The sequence below is a fragment of the Triturus cristatus genome, chromosome 8 (genome assembly GCF_964204655.1).
Source record: "Triturus cristatus chromosome 8, aTriCri1.1, whole genome shotgun sequence".
Taxonomy (NCBI): domain Eukaryota; kingdom Metazoa; phylum Chordata; class Amphibia; order Caudata; family Salamandridae; genus Triturus; species Triturus cristatus.
The window spans coordinates 20,934,832-20,955,643 of NC_140591.1; the positions used below are offsets into that span (position 1 = coordinate 20,934,832).

General features: G+C 47.9%; 1 protein-coding gene across 1 annotated transcript in view; it reads left to right on the top strand.

Moving 5' to 3' along the window:
- Nucleotides 1-20,267, top strand: part of PDE9A (phosphodiesterase 9A) — a 427,071-nt gene extending 406,804 nt beyond the window's left edge. The window contains exon 19 of the mRNA XM_085623687.1: nt 20,000-20,267. The gene's annotated coding sequence lies outside the window, so the exon portion shown is untranslated. The remainder of the gene's footprint in view (nt 1-19,999) is intronic.
- The last annotated feature ends 545 nt before the right edge of the window (nt 20,268-20,812 follow it).

Sequence of the window (20,812 nt, forward strand, 5' to 3'; positions counted from 1 at the left end):
GCACGCAGTAGTGGAGTATGGCTTTGCTTCTCTGCCCACCCTCCGCCCATATTTTTTATTGGCTTGTATCATTGTCCTTCGTAAACGCTGGTTTCCGAGTTGCTAGCCTTGGCCCTTTTACTTCTGTTGCGAACTGGTATGTCTTATTTAGTCTGTAAGCACTATTTTCTTAGAGTTTCTCCTACTGCAGGCACAATGTGCTTTCCTCACCGTGCCCGCTTTCACTTTCAAGCAGCCCCAATGGCAGCCGCTTCTTTGATGTGAAATAGGTCTCGCATTTACAAGAGTTTGAGCTATTGCCATTGTTAATTACAATAACAAACTCTTAAATGCAAGACCTATTGCATTGCAAATGGTTGTTCAGAAATGGGGCAGGAGGTGCAGCTGACAGCTAAGGTACCGAAGCACATTTCTCTGCACACCGGAAACCACATTTCCTCTGAATAAATGCAGATACACGTCATCCTCCCCCCCCCCCCCCCCCTTTGCCCCCGGGACACAGAGTGCAGCAGCACAGCTTTGGCACCAGGCACAAGTGTCACCGCTCACCACAGTTTCAGACCGGTCTGCGCTGAGCTGTTAGATTCATATTTTGCGGGTGGGGGGGGGCTCCTCCTACATGGACACCAAGGGGAAGCTGTAGCTAATTATAAGGTCATAAGGTCAGCTAACCTACATTTGAGCACCTGCCCAATCAGAGCTGAGAGCATCTCCTCATCTTTACTAGTGCAGGAGGAATCAAGTGGACAGTATATTCTTAATTACTTCTGACCAATGCCAGGCCGGTTCCCCTGCAGTTGTCTTAGTCGAAAGGTCTCTGTTCTTGGGGCTTGATTTCCTTTCAAACCACAAATGATAAACTGCATAGGTTCGAGAAGTGGGGCAGTGGCCTCTTTAGACATGGCTGTGTGAACGCTTGCTTCGGCTCTCCTGTCAAAACACCATCTTCTCAAAGGTGCAATGAACTCAAAGATCATCAACTCCATTGGGGAAAAATACAAAGAAGATTAGAAAAATGTTGAAGAGGCAGGATCAGCTTATGAAGCCACGCAAGGACTTGAGTTCCTACAACGCACCTCCCCCACGTCTGATGCACCAAGACTGCTGCTGACCAACAACCTTCTTCCACCACAAACTACCACCACCTATGTTTAACGCCACCGTTTTTTAACCCCTCACTGTGTGGTCTGCGCCTTACCTTGTATGTCTGCATGTATGTACTGGAATAGCTCACATCTAGTCAAAAGTAGCTGAGCTCTGCACAGCGCAAAAGGCAAGCTTCTCTTCAACACGTGATAGGAAAGGAAGCTGGTTTGTGGACACATCCTGCATTGCGAGTCATCAACTCTTTCTTAAATTGGAGCAGCACTGGGGCAACCAGGATGGATATGGGGATGTTATTCCAGATCCTGGGTGCATAGAAGGAAAAGGTCCATGACTCCATCTCTCATCTTTACCTCTCTTTTTTGATGCCTCTCTTCTCCTTTCTACTTCCCTCCTGCTCTTGTTCTCCTCGCGGTATGGGTAGGTGTTGACATGCGCACAAGCTGTTTTTTTTCAAACCTCAACACCATCTGCCTAGTCTTTTGTCAAAAAAGTATTAATCTCCTAATATTCTCTTTTTAAGTAATTCTGAGAAGTTTTTACTCCTTTTTGCAGTCTCACTGCAGACAGCATAGTGTACCATACTCGACAGAGCCATTGCTTGCCCAAGATTTGATGCCTTTCATGCCAGTCTCAGTTGCCAAGCTCTTATTTGTGTTTTCCCACCCGTCCACAGGACCTTCTTAGGCCTAGCGTCGCAGTGCGCAACACTGCTCGCGCAGCGCAAGACCTCTTGCACGGGCTACAGAAAGCTGACCACACGCTCGTGCGTGTGGTTTTGCTTTCGCAGGCTTCAATTGGCTTTAGCGTACTTTAAAAAAAAAAAAAAAAAAAAGCACGCAATTGGGCAAAGACGGGCGCATGTCCCGCCTTTGGTCCGCCCATTCCCACCAGTGTCTATTACGTGCATCAGCGTGGCACAGACAACAGGCTCCCTCGCCCCCGCTCCTCTGTGGTGCGCGCGCACCACTGGTTTAATGCACTTCAACCACTGGTTCTTACGAAAGAGCCGCCCGCTTGTTAAAAAATGTGTTCATCCAGTACGGCACATACCATGCGGCACACCTTAGTTGGATTGAAGGCGGCTGCTCGTATTCATTTGTTCCCTGTGATCCATTGGGCCGTCATTTTATTTATTTAATTAAGGGCCCTGGGATCGTGAAAAACTGCCTCTGCAGTGCGGGGCATGAAAACTAATTTGTCACCCCCAAGGTCACCGCCGCTGGCCCGGACTGAGCGCATTATATAAATCACCCCCGTAGTGCTGTGCGCAGGTGTCTGCACCCTACAGAAGACCGGATTTAAAAGCTGCCCCCAAGATCACCGCTGCCGGCCCGGAAGCCTCGGGTACTCTGTGCTCATCACCGCTGCCGGACCAAGTCTGCCGAGGGCAGGAGGGGCTGCCTCGCACCTCACCCGTACCGCGTCAGCAAGGATCCTGTGCCCCGGGGCCTGCGGAACCTTGCACTAGTGACCGGGTCGCAGGTAACACTTCATTGCTACCAGGTCACTGCAACTGGGCGGGTTGCGGGCTGGCCGGTTCCCGTGAGCTTACTTTGTGTCCCACATACGGAGAAAATACATTACAAAACACTTCCAGGCAGCGTTCGGCGGATTAGTCCAATGGGTATCTTATGTTACACCCTCTCTTTCAGTGCTTTTTCAAAGAAAAGACGTAGGCGCGGTCACCAGCGTTCATCATTGGAATGACGCTATTTATGAAGAGCCAACATGCTTACAGGCTACTGACGGCAAGCAGCTCAATCTTCTTTTACCAAGAAGCGAAGGGAAATTATATAGTGCACTAAAGTTATTTATACAGCACTTTACAGAACAAATATAGGGACAGGCATGTAAGATACTTAAATTGCAGATATGATGTAATGGCCGGGGTTGCCCACTTTGGAGCTGGGGAATCTTGTTCGAGTCTCGGCTGGTACGCTCAACATCCTGTAATTCGGGGCAAATCACTTAATCTCCCATTGCCTAACAGAAAACAAAGCGCTGCGCACAGCGAGTAGAAACTGATCTCGTGACCACAGACGAGAAACACCAACATTTACCGTTAATAGTACGCTGATGCACTTTTTATCAAGATCTATACAAATATGACTTTTCAGGGGGAGGGAAGCCCACGCACAAATAATTTAGTAGCTCTTGTGTAAATACTATAATAGGCACTTTGAGCGCCTAGAAACAGATCGGGCGGAGTGTTGAGGACTCAGACAACATCGTGTCCCCCGCCCCCGTATCCCACTAACACTAGGTCAACGCGCAGCACTGTGAGTTTTCCACGCGGTGTGATCTGCTTGTCAGCCAGGGCACAACGCTGCAGGTCGTGTTTTGGGCAGGGCCTGCAATGCGGGCCGCACCCCAGGGAGGGGGGGGGGGCTGTTTCCAGACAGGACTGTCAGTGTTTGCTGCATGTGCTGTTCAGAGAGAAGAGCTGTTGCTAGGCAGGGTGAGAGTTCAGGTTTGCGTACATTGCCGATAAGTTTGCCCGCAATGCCAGTGAAAGGGCACAGCTGTTGGGGTGGGGGCCATGGAGGGGGAGAGGGAGGGGCTGAACAGGGGTACTGCACGAATGTAACTTTGTACAGGGGATATAAAATTTTTAAAGTGTCAGTTTGAGACCACTGAATTTGCATTTTCAAAAGGCACTTCCTGAGGTTATGTATGACAAGTTCCAGAATAAAGCGTTAGGCTGCAGGATTCGGTAGAGTGCCCTCGGCTTAACCCTAAGGCGTTGGGAGTGCGTGACAAGACTGCTTCTAGGTTTTATGAATGATTTCACCCTAATTCCGTGTCTTTGACCTAAAGAATGCAGCGTATGGGGCAGAGACCGTGGGTGTCAGATTTATTGTACCCCGTTGATAATCACATTTGTTCCCATTAAATCTATGTGTGGCTGTTGTTTAGGTGGTATTAAAATAAGTACCCTGGGTTAGGCAAGCACTGTGGAATATGTTACTAATAATTACAAGGAAAGGGTCAATTCCAAATCTCCACTGTATGGGATAGCAGATTGTAATAATATGACTCCTTCAAGAAATAGATAAGGAGATTTATTCAGTTGTACAGATCCAGCATTAACGGTCAAGCCTGCAGCTCAGCTCCTGAAGTAATGACCACTTCACCTCCAACATTCCATGACATACCATGGTTCTTTCAGCAGCATTCCTGACCAGATTACAACACATCTCCCTCCCCATGAAAAACAAAAACAATAACAATAAAATAATTAAATGATAATATCAAGTACACAATTTTCTCCCAATGACAATGCCAGCTCATTTCATAACAGTCTTTGAATCTAACAGGGAGATTCCCACTTCTTCGAGCAGTTCTACTGGAAGCAGAATCCCTGCTCAAAGCTTGTCCCTCTCCATGAGGAAGAGTACTCTCATTATCACCAACACCTCTCTCACTTCCAACTGGATGGCACAGATCCGTGGAACTCCTCAAACACTTTACCAACCTAGACATGCTCCACACACAACCAGTGTTCACCCTCACAACATTTTTCCAAATTGAAATTATCGTGAAAGGACCAATAAAAGAAGATCTCCCCTTCAATGTGTGTTTAGGGTTCTTAACCATGACTTTGTCACCAACGCTCCACTTCTTACCCTTCACTCGCATTCTAGAATCATAATCCATTTTATACGTGTTTTGATAATCCAAAATTCTCCTTCGTCTCACTTCCATAGGAACCGCAACACCAGAACTCACAGGCAGCCAAGATGGATTAAACTTAGAAATAGCCTTCCTTCCCCCTCAGAGCCTCAAAAGGTGATATCAGAGTGACCGCATTTGGTGTCGTACGGTGCGCCCACCATGTGTCCCGCAACACATTACTGAACGAAACCCTAGAACTAAAAAAGAGCGCTGTGCACAATCTTTCACCATACGATTCATTCTTTCTGACAAACCATTGGCTTGGGGCGCATATAGTGCAGTCTTCTGATGCACAATGTTGTGACCTTTGAGAAACTCCTGCATCTCATAAGATACAAATTGCACCCCATTATCAGTAACTAAAAACTCAGGCACACCCTCCGAGACAAAAACATCCTTTAAGAAATCAATCACCGTCCTCGTATTCACCGAGGAAACACACTTCGTGACTACCCATTTGGAAGTGTAATCCACAAGCAGGATGACATATCGCTCATACGATGGCAACAATTCAAATGGGCCCACAATATCCAGTCCAAACTTAGACCAAACTCTATCCGGAACCTCCACAGGAGATAACGGCGCTCGGCTGACCACATGAGATTTATCACTTGATGCACAAGACACACAATCTTTAACAACTTCTTCGACCATGCGATCCATGCTAGGCCACCAGTACCTTTCTCTCACCCAAGCCTTGGTGAGGCTTCTTCCTAGGTGTCCCTCATGAGCCGTGTTGATGATCTTGCTTCTGAATTCTACAGGCGGCACTACTCTATCACCTCTCATAAGATTCCCACCAATGTATGAGAGTTCATCCCTGACCGACCAATATGCTCGCATCTCGAGATCCAACATTTTGTAATCTGGCCAACCCTGATTGGCCCATAGCTTTAACAACTCCAATTCTTTATCTCTGTCCATACCATCAGCCCATGACTCTTGTGTCAAAGAAGATTCCATAACCCAACACACACTCTCCTCTTCATCATCCTCACCTGTCACCTCCAAAGGTAACCGGGAAAGACAATCTGCAGACTTGTTATTGGACCCTGGTATGTACTGTACTAGGAAATTAAATTCTTGCAGACCTTCACTCCAGCGCTTTATCCTGGGTGTGATATGTTCACTGCGCCTGCAAGAAAATATCTGAACAAGAGGACGATGATCCGTCCTAACTAGAAAAGGAATTCACCATGAATAAAATTTAAAATGTTGTGCAGCCCATTAAATACTCCGAGCTTCCCTCTCAATACAAGAATAATTTTTCTCCGCTCCCCTAAGAGCCCTTGAAGCAAATGCAACAGTCTTGTGTTCTACATTGACCTCTTGAGACAGCACCGCACCTAGCCCCTTAAGGCTAGCATCCGTAGTCAACACCGTCTTTTTATTAACATCAAAATGCCCCAATGTCGGCATTTTCCCAATCTCAACCTTGATCCTATCAAAAGCCTTTTGACAATCACTAGACCACACAAAATGTGCCCCCTTCTTCAACAAAGCTCTAATAGGCTCAGTTACACAAGCAAAACCCTCAACAAACTTTGAATAAAACTCCGCAAGGCCCAAAAATGACCTCACTTCCTCCTTATCCTTTGGAGTTGGAGCATTCACCACACTTTGTGCTAGTTCCACTTTCGGTTGGATACCCTCACCGGATATCACATGACCCAAGTACGAAACTGTCTCTACTTCAATTCAACATTTTTCTTTCTTTACAGTTAGTCCCTTCGCCTTCAACCTTTCCAAAACCTCTAACAATGTTCGGCCATGTTCTGCTTTTCCTTTGCCATAAATCAAGATATCATCTTGAAAAAACATGATGTTACTTATACCTCCCAACACTTTCTTCATGACCCTCTGGAAACATGCCGCTGCAGATGCCAACCCAAACGGCATCCTCAAGAAGCGGAATGCTCCCAGAGGTGTCACAAATGACGTAAGGTGTCTAGATTCTTTATGCAAAGGAACTTGATGATAAGCTGACGATAGATCTAGCACACTAAAAATGCGAGCTCCTTTTAGTGTGCTGAGAGACTCCGATATGTTAGGTAGGGGTTGCCGATCTACCCAAATCCACTCATTCAAACTCCTCAAGTCCACACACATCCTGACCGCTGTACCACCATCCTTTGGGGCCAAAACAATTGGGGCCAACCATTCTGAGGACTCTATCTCCTCGATGACTCCTAACTTCAACAACCTATCCAGCTCATTTTTCAGTGGTTCCATCATCATGTTGGGTACTTTCCTTACTTTATGTACACAAGGTACAGCCCGGTCCTTTAAAATGATTTGGTGTTCAAAGCCCTTCAAACACCCTAAATCTTCAGTAAAGACTTCAGGAAATTTGCTGAAATACACACAATTTTGATCACCATTTTGAACACCCAGTGTACTACTACCCTCCTTTCTATCTATCAACATGACTTGCTCTTCAGGATTTTTAGCATTAGGATTTAGCATGATGCCCAAATCCCGCTGATGCCTCCAGCCCAATAGATTGTCTCCTCTTTCCGCCAAGTAGACCTTCCCCACCGTGCTTCTATCTTTGAATTTGATACATGCCTGAATATACCCTAAAACATTTATTTTCGCACCTCCATAACTGACAGGACTAATGTCAGGAGGGAGAAGCACTACATTGTCAAAGCCAACCACTTCGTCCCATTGTTTGTTCCCTATCATGGTGAAAGGAGAACTCGAATCCGCCAAAACTACAAAACCAAAATCATCAACCAAAATCTTACATTCGGGCATGGTTAATTTCCCACCATCAATCTCACCATTGCTATCTTCAACATTCAAAATTATTGTGCGCACCACTTCAGTCTTCTTGTCAGGGTTACGAGTTGACTTGCAAACCCTTGCATAATGCCCCTTTATCCCACACTTCATACAAATAGACTCTTTGGCATAACAGTGAGGATAATTTGAAAAATGGGAAGAACTGCCACACCTATAACACTTCACTTTGGGTAAATCTTTGGGTTTCTTTTCACTCTCACTCAGGTTAGTGCGAGCTTCCTTATCAGATCTAGATGATTGGTTTTTTGAGATTTGCATACCTGAGTCTTTCTCAGCTGTCTTTGACTTCTCATGAGGAGAAATTCTTGCTACATTTTCCACACACTCTAAGTTCTCTGCCTCATGAACTACATGAACTTCACTGGTCTCTTTTTTTTCATCATGGTTTTTCCTCATTTCTTTCACCCAGGAAGAGGTGTTCTCCATACCTTCTACAATCGCCACTGCTTCCACTAATGTAGGGTTCTTAGATAACAACTTCTCTTGCACACGGGTGCTATTAGTGCATCGCACTAATTGATCCTTGACCAAAGAATCGGAAAGAGTTTTAAGCAATGTAACATAACTCTTCACTCTTTCATTGCTCCCCTGTATTCTAGTGAAAAACGTATGTCTCTCAAGAACCACATTTATCCTGGGTCCAAAATATCTTTCTAACATGGTCATAGACATTTCGTAAACATCACTGGAGTCACCATCTCCAATTACCACCGGAATAAGGTGTCGAGGGACGAAACATTTATGATAGTATGGACCTTATTTGCAATTTATATCTCATGAGATGCAGGAGTTTCTCAAAGATCACAACATTGCGCATATAGTGCAGTCTTCTGATGTACAATGTTGTGATCTTTGAGAAACTCCTGCATCTCATGAGATACAAATTGCAAATAAGGTCCATACTATCATAAATGTTTCGTCCCTCGACACCTAAATTATGCAACAGTATAGCTTGTTTCCTAGTGGCCGAAAACTTTTCACCTCCTATAGCTACAATGTAGGAGTCAAATAGATTCCTCCACCTTTTCCATGGAAGTATGGGGTCACCTTTTTCTGAGAGAAAAGCTGGGGGTTGAGACATACTAGTTGAAGAGGCCATCCTAAAATGATTATCCGTACTTAACTAAGTCAGCTTGTGTGCAGTTACAGTGCATACATTGTACTGTTACCTAGAATAAAATCCACCCATTTCTTTCCCAATTGAACACATATAACCATTCCTCAACACCAATGAAAAAAAAATAAACTAAAATAAGCAAAGTAGTCACCGTGGTCCAGGTAGTCAAGAAAGTCCAACAGATGTATGCCGCTTGAAAATGCTGCTAAGTCTCAGAAAATCCCATTAAACACAAAAACTGCTTCGGGAGACAAAAGACACCGATTCCGTCTCGTTCATCGTTCCGTAATATGGCTTTTGCGTTCTTCACGCTTTTCAACCTTAGCGTGATGACAGAGAAGGAGACGTCGGAAGTAACTTGTCCGTCTCACTGATTCCGCAACTGGCTCTAACGCAAGGTCACGTTCTTTAACCACAGCGTGATGATGCGTGAAGACGTCACAAGCCGCTCCTCCAGCAGGAAACGTTCCAATGGATGCCGAACTCGACAAACAGAATGAAGTTACCGAGAAGAACTCGCGGCGTCCTCGTGTAAGAACGTTCCTCCAAGTCAAAAGGTAACAGCTGGTGGCCGTTCCCCGTATATAAGAAAACGAGGCATCCGGCGTTTCTTTTATTTATTTTACTAATACCCTTTCTTTATACGAGTCTTTATCCATAGGAAATCCCCCAAAAAAACTAGGATGCGAATAGATGAATAATTAGCTTCCCGTTACTCACGACGTTGCTCACGACGTTAACCTTGCTCACAAAGTCTGAAAACTTTCCAAAACACCGCACTTATGTCCGTTTTTCACCAATCCAATACGAATAATATCCAAGGTAAATTCACAGTCCAAAAAAATGTTCCTCGTTCGTGGGTTCAGACACAACTTCGACCATTGAAGTGCCCAATAATAAAAAATGTTGGGGAGTTAATGCTGGAGTGCTTGTCCCCAATCAAGCCAAAACGCCAATCGTCGCCAGTGTAATAATATGACTCCTTCAAGAAATAGATAAGGAGATTTATTCAGTTGTACAGATCCAGCATTAACGGTCAAGCCTGCAGCTCAGCTCCTGAAGTAATGACCACTTCACCTCCAACATTCCATGACATACCATGGTTCTTTCAGCAGCATTCCTGACCAGATTACAACACAGATGCATTTTCATAAGCGTACAGCACTGCAAGCAGTTGCAGTTGGGTAACTCCTCTGGACGTAGAGGTGATAGTTATTGCACCTTTTAAAATCCAGTGGGATGGGGGGCAGAGGGGCAAAGGGAACTCTTTGTGAAATAGGAAGGACGGTTGTGCAGGGATCGGAAGAGAATGGGCTGCTCATAATGAGAGCTTGCAGGCTCTAAATAGACCCCATTTTACAGAGCAGGGTTCTTTAATTGCACAAGCTCTCCACTTTGCATTTGGGTTTGCCATGCTAACCTCTGTTTATATTTTGGAGTGTCACCGAATTTATTTTTCACCTGTGGTAGCCACCGTCTTATAGTTTTGGTTTCATTCAACATCACAACATTTTAGAGTTGCGTTAATACCACAGTGCAATTAAAGCGAGCTTGGGGCTGTTTATGCAAGGAATTGAACTTTGGCTGTTCTTTCATTACACAACGCCTTGGATTAAGTTGTGAAGATTGCAGGAGGAACACAACTGTGTCCTCTGGGTTTTTGTTTCTAACTCCGCCTTTCGTTGCAAGTGTTACACAAACATTCAGTAATCGTGCATTTCAGTAGATCAAGCAGGGAGGGAAGGAATCACGTGTGGTGCCTCCCCAGCGGATCACACTTGTGGTGCCACAATATGTGTTCGGTGCACACTGCAGGCACGGACTTCACTGGTGATGGTGCAGAGCGCGGGGATTGCGCAAGGAGGGAGCGACTGGTGACCCTAAGCCCATTTTCATGTGCCCGCTGTAACGTTTGCTCACTATGATTTTAGCACGTTGCACACAGGCAGCGCCGTCAGTTCAGGTTGATTTTTTCGGCATTCAGCAGCATAGTGTGCAGTGAGACTGCTCTTCGCTTAGAGCCCCGTGGTGCCATATCCAAGACCGATGACAACACACTTAAACTGTTTATGGCTGATGGAAATTAAGATTTTGCTGTGTGTTAAACACCTACACAGTATACCACTGTGACTGGAATGCATGAGAGCGCACTGCTACCCGGATTGATAAGTAGAAAGTAAGTGGGTGTGAGGGTCAGGTGGCGGGTGGGAGGCCTGAGGGTGGAGATGTACTCTAGTGGCCGGCTTGTCATTTCGAACCAAGAAGCCTGAGGCCTAACCGTGGATTTCCCACTTTACCAGTGTTGTGAGAGACTGGTTAGATGTTGCACATAGACACCCAGTGAACCGTGCATTAAATGCGAAACGAAAGACAACTAAACTATACACAAACTTGCTATTCTTTCCCTGTGCCCGGTCGATGGTGCCCTTGGGTCCTGAGGCTTAATTTTAAAGTATCTGTCATTTGGCCCTGGTTCCAATTTGTTTCCGCACTCTGGTTACTGCCTTTCACTGGGGTGGGGCACATTTGTCTGTCGGCAGCTTTTCCAAAAGAGGTTTCTGTGATCTAGCGCTTACTTAGCTTCTTCCATGTAGCTCACTGAATCAGCTACGTAAATTCTTTCAGTCCCTAAAGGATTTAATGTCAAGAAATGCAGTTAGGCAATGGAGCCGAGTGTTCTGAGTGGCATCACTCCCTGGGCAGGGAAAATGCATTTGCAATGCAATGCAACAGGTCTCCCACTAGGAAAAGTTTGAGCTATTGGTGTTGAAAATACAATTTATTTTTGTTAAAAAAATATCCCAGCAGTAGCAAAAGTAAGAAGAAAATATTCCACTAAGCATGGAAAGGGTGCAGTACCACAGGCGGTTACTAGGTTTCCCTGTGGAGTTGCAAAGGGACCTTTATTAGCCACATAAGGTGGTGCACTCTTAATGCAATTATAAAGAGCAAGATTTAAATAAACAACAATGGTGCATTTTTAAAATGCAAGCTAACAAAAATCTCACTTCCAATAAAAACAAATCGACACATATGCTGAGGGGCAATCTTTCTCTTTATAATTGCATTAAGTGTGCAGTTTATGTGGCTAATAGAGGTACCTTTGCAACTACTCCACAGGGACACCTAGTAACGACCCACGGTACTGCACTCTTTCCTTGCCCAGTGGAATATCTTTTAGTACTTATGCTACTGCGGTTATGTTTTTTAACCAAAACAATAAAATAAGAAACATTAGCATTTGCAATGCCAATAGCTCAAAGTTCCACTATTGCGAGACCTATTGCATTGCAAATGCTTGTTGTTTTAGATTTGGCATTTGTCCTTCTCTGAACAAAGCTTTGCATCTAAGAAAACTGAGCCATGTTTAAACACCACCAGTTTGCTGCATTGCAGTGCCACATAGTGGCCGGTAGAAATACTGCAGCAGAAATGTGGAAAATATATCAATCTTCAGAGACATTGAAGACTACTATAAACAAGCATTGTTAATACCAATCTGACTCACTCGCATGTAAAGGTAAGCATGGTAGTTTCTCTCTAGACTCTGCATTCGATACTGGCCGGATAAAATTATCTGCAAATTCAATTTTTCCTGGTTTTATTTAAAGAAAAATCATCGTCATTGTTTGTGAAGTTTACCTTTACACAAATGAACCTCAACTGCGTTCTGTTCTCATTGACTGACATTCGGCAGCACAACACACTCTCAAAGGAGCCATTCTCAACTGCAGCCCAGCTCTGCTCCTTGGCTGATGAAGCAAAGAGAAAGCTGCCTTCCCTCCTCCTTGCATTGAGCCAAGATGGCTCCAGCTCCCCTGTGCACTGAGCCAGGATGGCTACATCTCCCCTGTGCACTGAGCCAGGATGGCTCCATCTCCCCTGTGCACTGAGCCAGGAGGGCTCCATCTCCCCTGTGCACTGAGCCAGGAGGGCTCCATCTCCCCTGTGCACTGAGCCAGGAGGGCTCCATCTCCCCTGTGCACTGAGCCAGAAGTGCTCAACCTCCCCTGTGCACTGAGCCAAGATGGCTCAACCTCCCCTGTGCACTGAGCCAAGATGGCTCCATCTCCCCTGTGCACTGAGCCAGGATGGCTCCATCTCCCCTGTGCACTGAGCCAAGATGGCTCCATCTCCCCTGTGCACAGGAGCCAAGATGGCTCCATCTCCCCTGTGCACTGAGCCAAGATGGCTCCAACTCCCCTGTACACTGAGCCAGGATGGCTCCATCTCCCCTGTGCACTGAGCCCGGAGGGCTCCATCTCTCCTGTGCACTGAGCCCGGAGGGCTCCATCTCCCCTGTGCACTGAGCCAGGATGGCTCCATCTCCCCTGTGCACTGAGCCAGGATGGCTCCATCTCCCCTGTGCACTGAGCCAGGATGACTCACACTACCCCATGTGCACTGAGCCAAGATGGCTCCATCTCCCCTGTACACTGAGCCTGGATGGCTCCATCTCCCCTGTACACTGAGCCAGGATGGCTCCATCTCCCCTGTACACTGAGCCAGGATGGCCCCATCTCCCCTGTGCACTGAGCCAGGATGGCCCCATCTCCCCTGTGCATTGAGCCCGGATGGCTCCAACTCCCCTGTGCACTGAGCCCGGATGGCTCCATCTCCCCTGTGCACTGAGCCAGGATGGCTCCATCTGCCCTGTGCACTACGCCAGGATGGCGCCATCTCCCCTGTGCACTGAGCCAGGATGGCTCCAGCCCCCCTGTGCACTGAGCCATGATGGCTCCATCTCCCCTGTGCACTGAGCCATGATGGCTCCATCTCCCCTGTGCACTGAGCCAGGATGGCTCCATCTCCCCTGTGCACTGAGCCAGGATGGCTCCATCTCCCCTGTGCACTGAGCCAGGATGGCTCCATCTCCCCTGTGCACTGAGCCAGGATGGCTCCATCTCCCCTGTGCACTGAGCCAGGATGGCTCCATCTCCCCTGTGCACTGAGCCAAGATGGCTCCATCTCCCCTGTGCACTGAGCCAAGATGGCTCCATCTCCCCTGTGCACTGAGCCAGGATGGCTCCATCTCCCCTGTGCACTGAGCCAGGATGGCTCCATCTCCCCTGTGCACTGAGCCAGGATGGCTCCATCTCCCCTGTGCACTGAGCCAGGATGGCTCCATCTCCCCTGCGCACTGAGCCAGGATGGCTCCATCTCCCCTGCGCACTGAGCCAGGATGGCTCCATCTCCCCTGCGCACTGAGACAGGATGGCTCCATCTCCCCTGCGCACTGAGACAGGATGGCTCCATCTCCCCTGCGCACTGAGCCAGGATGGCTCCATCTCCCCTGCACACTGAGCCAGGATGGCTCCATCTCCCCTGTACACTGAGCCAGGATGGCTCCAACTCCCCTGTGCACTGAGCCAGGATGGCTCCATCTCCCCTGTGCACTGAGCCAGGATGGCTCCATCTCCCCTGTGCACTGAGCCAGGATGGCTCCATCTCCCCTGTGCACTGAGCCAGGATGGCTCCATCTCCCCTGTGCACTGAGCCAGGATGGCTCCAACTCCCCTGTGCACTGAGCCAGGATGGCTCCATCTCCCCTGTGCACTGAGCCAGGATGGCTCCATCTCCCCTGTGCACTGAGCCAGGATGGCTCCATCTCCCCTGTGCACTGAGCCAGGATGGCTCCATCTCCCCTGTGCACTGAGCCCGGATGGCTCCACCTCCCCTGTGCACTGAGCCCGGATGGCTCCACCTCCCCTGTGCACTGAGCCCAGATGGCTCCACCTCCCCTGTGCACTGAGCCCGGATGGCTCCACCTCCCCTGTGCACTGAGCCCGGATGGCTCCACCTCCCCTGTGCACTGAGCCAGGATGGCTCCACCTCCCCTGTGCACTGAGCCAGGATGGCTCACACTCCCCTGTGCACTGAGCCAGGATGGCTCACACTCCCCTGTGCACTGAGCCAGGATGGCTCACACTCCCCTGTGCACTGAGCCAGGATGGCTCACACTCCACTGTGCACTGAGCCAGGATGGCTCACACTCCCCTGTGCACTGAGCCAGGATGGCTCACACTCCACTGTGCACTGAGCCAGGATGGCTCACACTCCCCTGTGCACTGAGCCAGGATGGCTCACACTCCCCTGTGCACTGAGCCAGGATGGCTCACACTCCCCTGTGCACTGAGCCAGGATGGCTCACACTCCCCTGTGCACTGAGCCAGGATGGCTCACACTCCCCTGTGCACTGAGCCAGGATGGCTCACACTCCCCTGTGCACTGAGCCAGGATGGCTCACACTCCCCTGTGCACTGAGCCAGGATGGCTCACACTCCCCTGTGCACTGAGCCAGGATGGCTCACACTCCCCTGTGCACTGAGCCAGGATGGCTCACACTCCCCTGTGCACTGAGCCAGGATGGCTCACACTCCCCTGTGCACTGAGCCAGGATGGCTCACACTCCCCTGTGCACTGAGCCAGGATGGCTCACACTCCCCTGTGCACTGCGCCAGGATGGCTCACACTCCCCTGTGCACTGCGCCAGGATGGCTCACACTCCCCTGTGCACTGCGCCAGGATGGCTCACACTCCCCTGTACACTGAGCCAGGATGGCTCACACTCCCCTGTACACTGAGCCAGGATGGCTCACACTCCCCTGTACACTGAGCCAGGATGGCTCACACTCCCCTGTACACTGAGCCAGGATGGCTCACACTCCCCTGTACACTGAGCCAAGATGGCTCAACCTCCCCTGTACACTGAGCCAAGATGGCTCCATCTCCCCTGTGCACTGAGCCAGGATGGCTCCAACTCCCCTGTGCACTGAGCCAGGATGGCTCACACTCCCCTGTGCACTGAGCCAGGATGGCTCCAACTCTCCTGTGCACTGAGCCAGGATGGCTCACACTCCCCTGTGCACTGAGCCAGGATGGCTCACACTCCCCTGTGCACTGAGCCAGGATGGCTCCATCTCCCCTGTGCACTGAGCCAGGAGGGCTCAAACTCCCTAGTCAGAAGCATCAGTCTGCTATCAAGGGCTGACCTGTGGCGCAGACTGACCACATCAAGGCCATTTTTGCTGCATGGTATTTTAAAACAGACGTTGGAAGAGTAGTTTGTAGATGTAGGTCTCAACATTTACACTTAATGTCGAGAGAATAATGATCGACCTTCCTGTAAAACGGATCTGAGACAACCTCCCCGCTACTTCATGCGAACGATGTACATCTATGTAGCTTGTTAATCCTTTGGGTGTTAACCTCATTCTGCATAGAATATTATGAAAATCTTTGATTAGATCATCAAATCTCTACATTTCCTCAATGCCACCCACCTACTTCCCAGAAAAAAAATAAAAAAATCAGACAAGTACTTGCCAGTTATGGTGCGCACACTCCGATTCTCCCCGCAATACTTTCAGGGCCTCATTTACAAACCTGTGCGCTGTGTATCGCCACTTATTGATATTCCGGCAGTGCACAGTGCAGTGTCATATCTGAAAGGCCACGTAAAGCCACCTTGCATGGCTTTTCATGGCCTTGTACATAGGGAGTGAGGCAACGCAGCGCAAGTCTCTGCGTTGCCTCACTGCGATGGGGAGGCGTGCCATGGCCGTTATGGTGGGTGCCTCCACGTGAGACCCATAACAACACATGATACCTCTGTCACCATAAATCAAGGGGTCGATTTCTTAAAGTGGATTTTTATTTTCCACCTTGTACATGTAATATTCATGGGCTGAGTTTTATCTTTTTCATCAAGGTCTGTTCAGTGCTGTACAACTTTAAATCAGATTACAAAAAACATTTAGAAACACTTAACAGTAAAAACCAAATCGACAATTGGACAATCATGTGCAACAACAGTATTTACATAGAAAGACAAAAAATATTTACATGGAAAGACAAAGACAGTTCTAAGTGGTCCTTTTTGAATAACGGAATGTGAAATAATCAACAAGCAAGGGGAGTCCTACACATTTCATATAAGATACCGGGGACCTATTCTTTTAGTCCTCGCAGACTAACAGTATTTTCGGAGTGCCAGTAGGAGGAAGCCTCCAGACAGTAGGGAACAGGTTTATGACACTATACTTGGGTGTCGGGCAAATGTTTTTTAAGGACTGGACGTCACTCTTGTTCCTTGGAGTTCTTAATACGGCTTGCCTCCTTTTGAAACCAACGCGTTTCGACCTTCTATGTGGCACTTGTTGTGGAAGGTCTTCGTCAGGGTAAACACATGTTTGTGCAAAGGACTGGGTGTATCTAACGGAGAGAAATGAAATGGCCGTCTTATTGTTGTGGAGACAGAGATGAGCTTTTTATTTAGCTGATTACACGTGTATTGATGGGTTAGAAAGCATGGTTATCCGTACATACCGTATGGGAGGTCCTATAGGAGTCCGGTAATTGAGTTTCCTGCGACTCCAAGTGTAGACGCTGTTTGGATGCAGCGAAAAAACGGGTGGGGAAAGGGAAGGAGGAGGGGGCGGCCTCTAAGCAATGGAGGTCGAGCACCCCAGTACCTGCGGGGAAAAGGGTGTATTTCTTAGGATATTGATTAAACGTGTGAGATGGCAGAGTGTGCTCAAGAGATTTACAAACTTACGGTGATGTGAAACTGGTGTGTCTTCAACCGGTCCATGCTTCGCGAGTGGGGGCACGTGACTATACTGTGGTGTATAGCGTTGATGCTGCATTATTTCATAGGTGAGACCCATGGCATCCGACACATTCCCAGATTTACAACGCTCTGTAAACATGGGAATGCGTCAAAAGCATAAGCCTCCACATAGGAGGCGTAAGGGAGGCGTAACAAGGAGAAAATCTTTATTTCTTCCACTGTGGGTGCGGCATTCAGCTGCACACACAGGAAGAGGAAACTGCCTCCACTGATTGCTTTTGTGCACGAAGGGAAACCTTCCTTAACAAAAACAATCACCCATAAAACGCAGACACCCTTGCACCATTGTGCAAAGGTGTCTGCGTTCGCAACTAGCGCCCAATTGAGTACCAGCGCAGGGAAAGAGGACAGGAATGCACTGTATCTGATAAAAAACTGCATATTCCTGCCCTTTTCTGTTGAGGTACGACAGCGCAGCATGAAGGCTTGCAGCGCTGCCCCACGCCAGAAGAGTGTAAATCCGGCCCGAGTTCACTAGCATCTGGGTGGGCCTGCATTATGCCTTCTCCTGCAGCTTGAGGTCACAGGTATCTGTGGGTGCCTTACACTGTGAGGGGCATATATCTGAGCCCCTTGCGCTGCCAGAGCATGACTTTTGTGATGCTCCAATGACGCAAATTACAGAATCATATCTATGAGTCCGCACAAAACCACTATGTGCGGCATTGAAATGGCTTCAGATATGGAGCCAGTCAAGGCAGCGCAAATCGCTGCGTTGATCTACAATGTGCTCGGGAGGCGTTTTATGGGCGTTGCAGTGGGTTTTCACATGCAACACCCATGGATGTTGACACTTCCCCAGATTAGCGAGACCATGTAAACCTTGGGGAAGTGGCAAAACCTCATACCTCCCAATGGGAGGTGTAACACGGAAAAATTGCTTTGTTTCTCATCCTTTAGTCCCCTATCCATGTGTGCTGCATTGTGCAGCACAAATAGAAAGCAGAAAAAGCCTCTCAGGATTGTTTTTGTACAATACAACCCTGTGTACAGCACAGGCACCATTGCACTATGGTGCAAGGGAGTCTGCGTTGGTGCCAGACTACAGACATTGTGCCAGTGCAGGGGGAAAGGACAGGAATGCACAGTATTGCAGCTGGTGGGACTCACAGTATGAACCTGATGTCACACTTGCCTGGCATCTGAGTTCGCCTTTGTAAACAAAGGAGGGACTGATGGGCTTTTATTTAAGAAGGTCCAGCATACATGCCCAGTTAATCATATTGAAAAAGAAAGAGTATGCAGTTCCTCAGTAAGATGGGGGGGGTTTCGTGGATGCAAAGAAAAGACCGTAAGAAAGAGGAATACCTCTATTCGGAACTAGGGTCCTCACACACCCAGCAAGCTAGGTGTCATGCTTCATCATATGGACCTGCTCCTCGTCGGGCCGGCGCTGCAATGCCAGACGGGCACCCTAAAAGGGGCTCTTTGGCGGAGATCTTTAGTTCCTGGCCGTATGATGCAGTGTGTGTGAGAGGGACCTAGTGGTGTAGACGTGAGTGCAGGTAAGTGAGTTAAAACAAGTTGGAGAGTCCAAAAATCTAGTTTTATTAAGGGTGGCTCTCCACCTGAATAAAAAGAAAACAGAGTGGCAGCTAGCTGATGTTATGATTCAGCTTGGCTAAGCTCATCTGTACTGGTCGACATGTTTCTTGCCCGGTGGTCCTAGTGATCCGTGGCAATTCCTCAGGACCTATTTGAGCTGTCAATAATCTACACAATGCGGTAAGCACAACTGTTACCTACCACCTGTTATATGGGAACGATCTCGCCATATGCCTAGGGGAACCTAAAAAGAAAGGAGATTTTTGAGTAGGGCATCCCAAGCAAAGGCAATATTTAAAGTAAGTACTGTGTAGGACTGTATCACATAGTGGTGATAACCCCCTTTGACTAGATGGTCCAAATTGACGTCCTTTGTCACCAAGTGTCAACAACCCCTATACAGTGATTAGGAATTCTCCTACAACTAGTGAAATTAAAACCAGTGTAAAAACAATTAAAAATAGAAGACTGGAAGTGTCATATTATCCTAAGTGGCACTCAAATGAGGTGACTACAAGTATTCTAAAAGTGAAGTCATGTGACACTCACCTATTCTGGTGTAGTAGGGCAAGAAACATGTCGACCAGTACAGATGAGCTTAGCCAAGCTGAATCATAACATCAGCTAGCTGCCACTCTGTTTTCTTTTTATTCAGGTGGAGAGCGACCCTTAATAAAACTAGATTTTTGGACTCTCCAACTTGTTTTAACTCACTTACCTGCACTCACGTCTACACCACTAGGTCCCTCTCACAGACACTGCATCATACGGCCAGGAACTAAAGATCTCCGCCAAAGAGCCCCTTTTAGGGTGCCCGTCGGGCATTGCAGCGCCGGCCCGACGAGGAGCAGGTCCATATGATGAAGCATGACACCTAGCTTGCTGGGTGTGTGAGGACCCTAGTTCCGAATAGAGGTATTCCTCTTTCTTACGGTCTCTTCTTTGCATCCACGAAACCCCCCCCATCTATCTGAGTTCGCCTTACAATGAAAACGGTTTTGTTTCTGAACTCAACAGGAATCTGGGTGGCTTTTACGGTGTGAATGTGCTCATTTATGTATCTGTTTTACTCAAGAACTCCAAGTAACCCCCACCTTTCCTTTCTCTCCCCCCAGCTCACGGGAGGCCCTCTCCATGCTGAAGACGAGGTGCGGTAGACCCTGGAGTGGATGCTCGGACGAGTCCAAGGCGCACAAGACGTGGTTGTTCAGGACAAACCACCCCATTGAGGAATGTCTTTAGAATTACACTTAGAACAAAGCAGAGGATCTAGAGTCATGTTTTATAGGTTGTTTTTTTAAGATATGTTTTTAAATTATTTTCATATAATATATAGGAGAGTTTCTATTTTGTGAATACTACATTAAATTGTTTCCTCCAGTAGTGTTGTCGTCACACTGTGGTTTGTTGCTGCGAAATGTACTGATGTGCCTGCCAGGAAGGTGCCACCAGTGGTACCTGATGTGCCCAGGGTAAGGTAAAGCCTGCCTCAAGAGTTTTATGTGGTGCTCTGGCTTCAGACAAACGATGCTGAGGCATCAGCAGCAGCTGCACACAGCTGTGTATGGAGAAAGACGTATTCAGCCAGAGCATCTGGGGTCGGCGAGAAGCAGCACGTGGGCCGTAGGGACAGAGGGTTCTATTTTGTGTTCAGAGAAAAAGAAAATGCATCAAAGTCTGTAGAGAGAGCTGTGCTAAACTCAAGTGAAACTCCTCTCCTGAAAGCCCCTCCATGGGGTTCAGCCCACTGCAGTAACAGGAAACATCTTCTCAATGAGGCCTTTTCATTGGGTCCTGGAGCGTTCACAGGTTAGGGGTCAAGACCGTGGTCGACGCGGTCATTCACCGCCCTTCCACCCCTCAATAAGAGCGGGGTCATCTAATCTGCCTGCACATTCTATTTGCAAATCCAAGGGACATCCATGGGC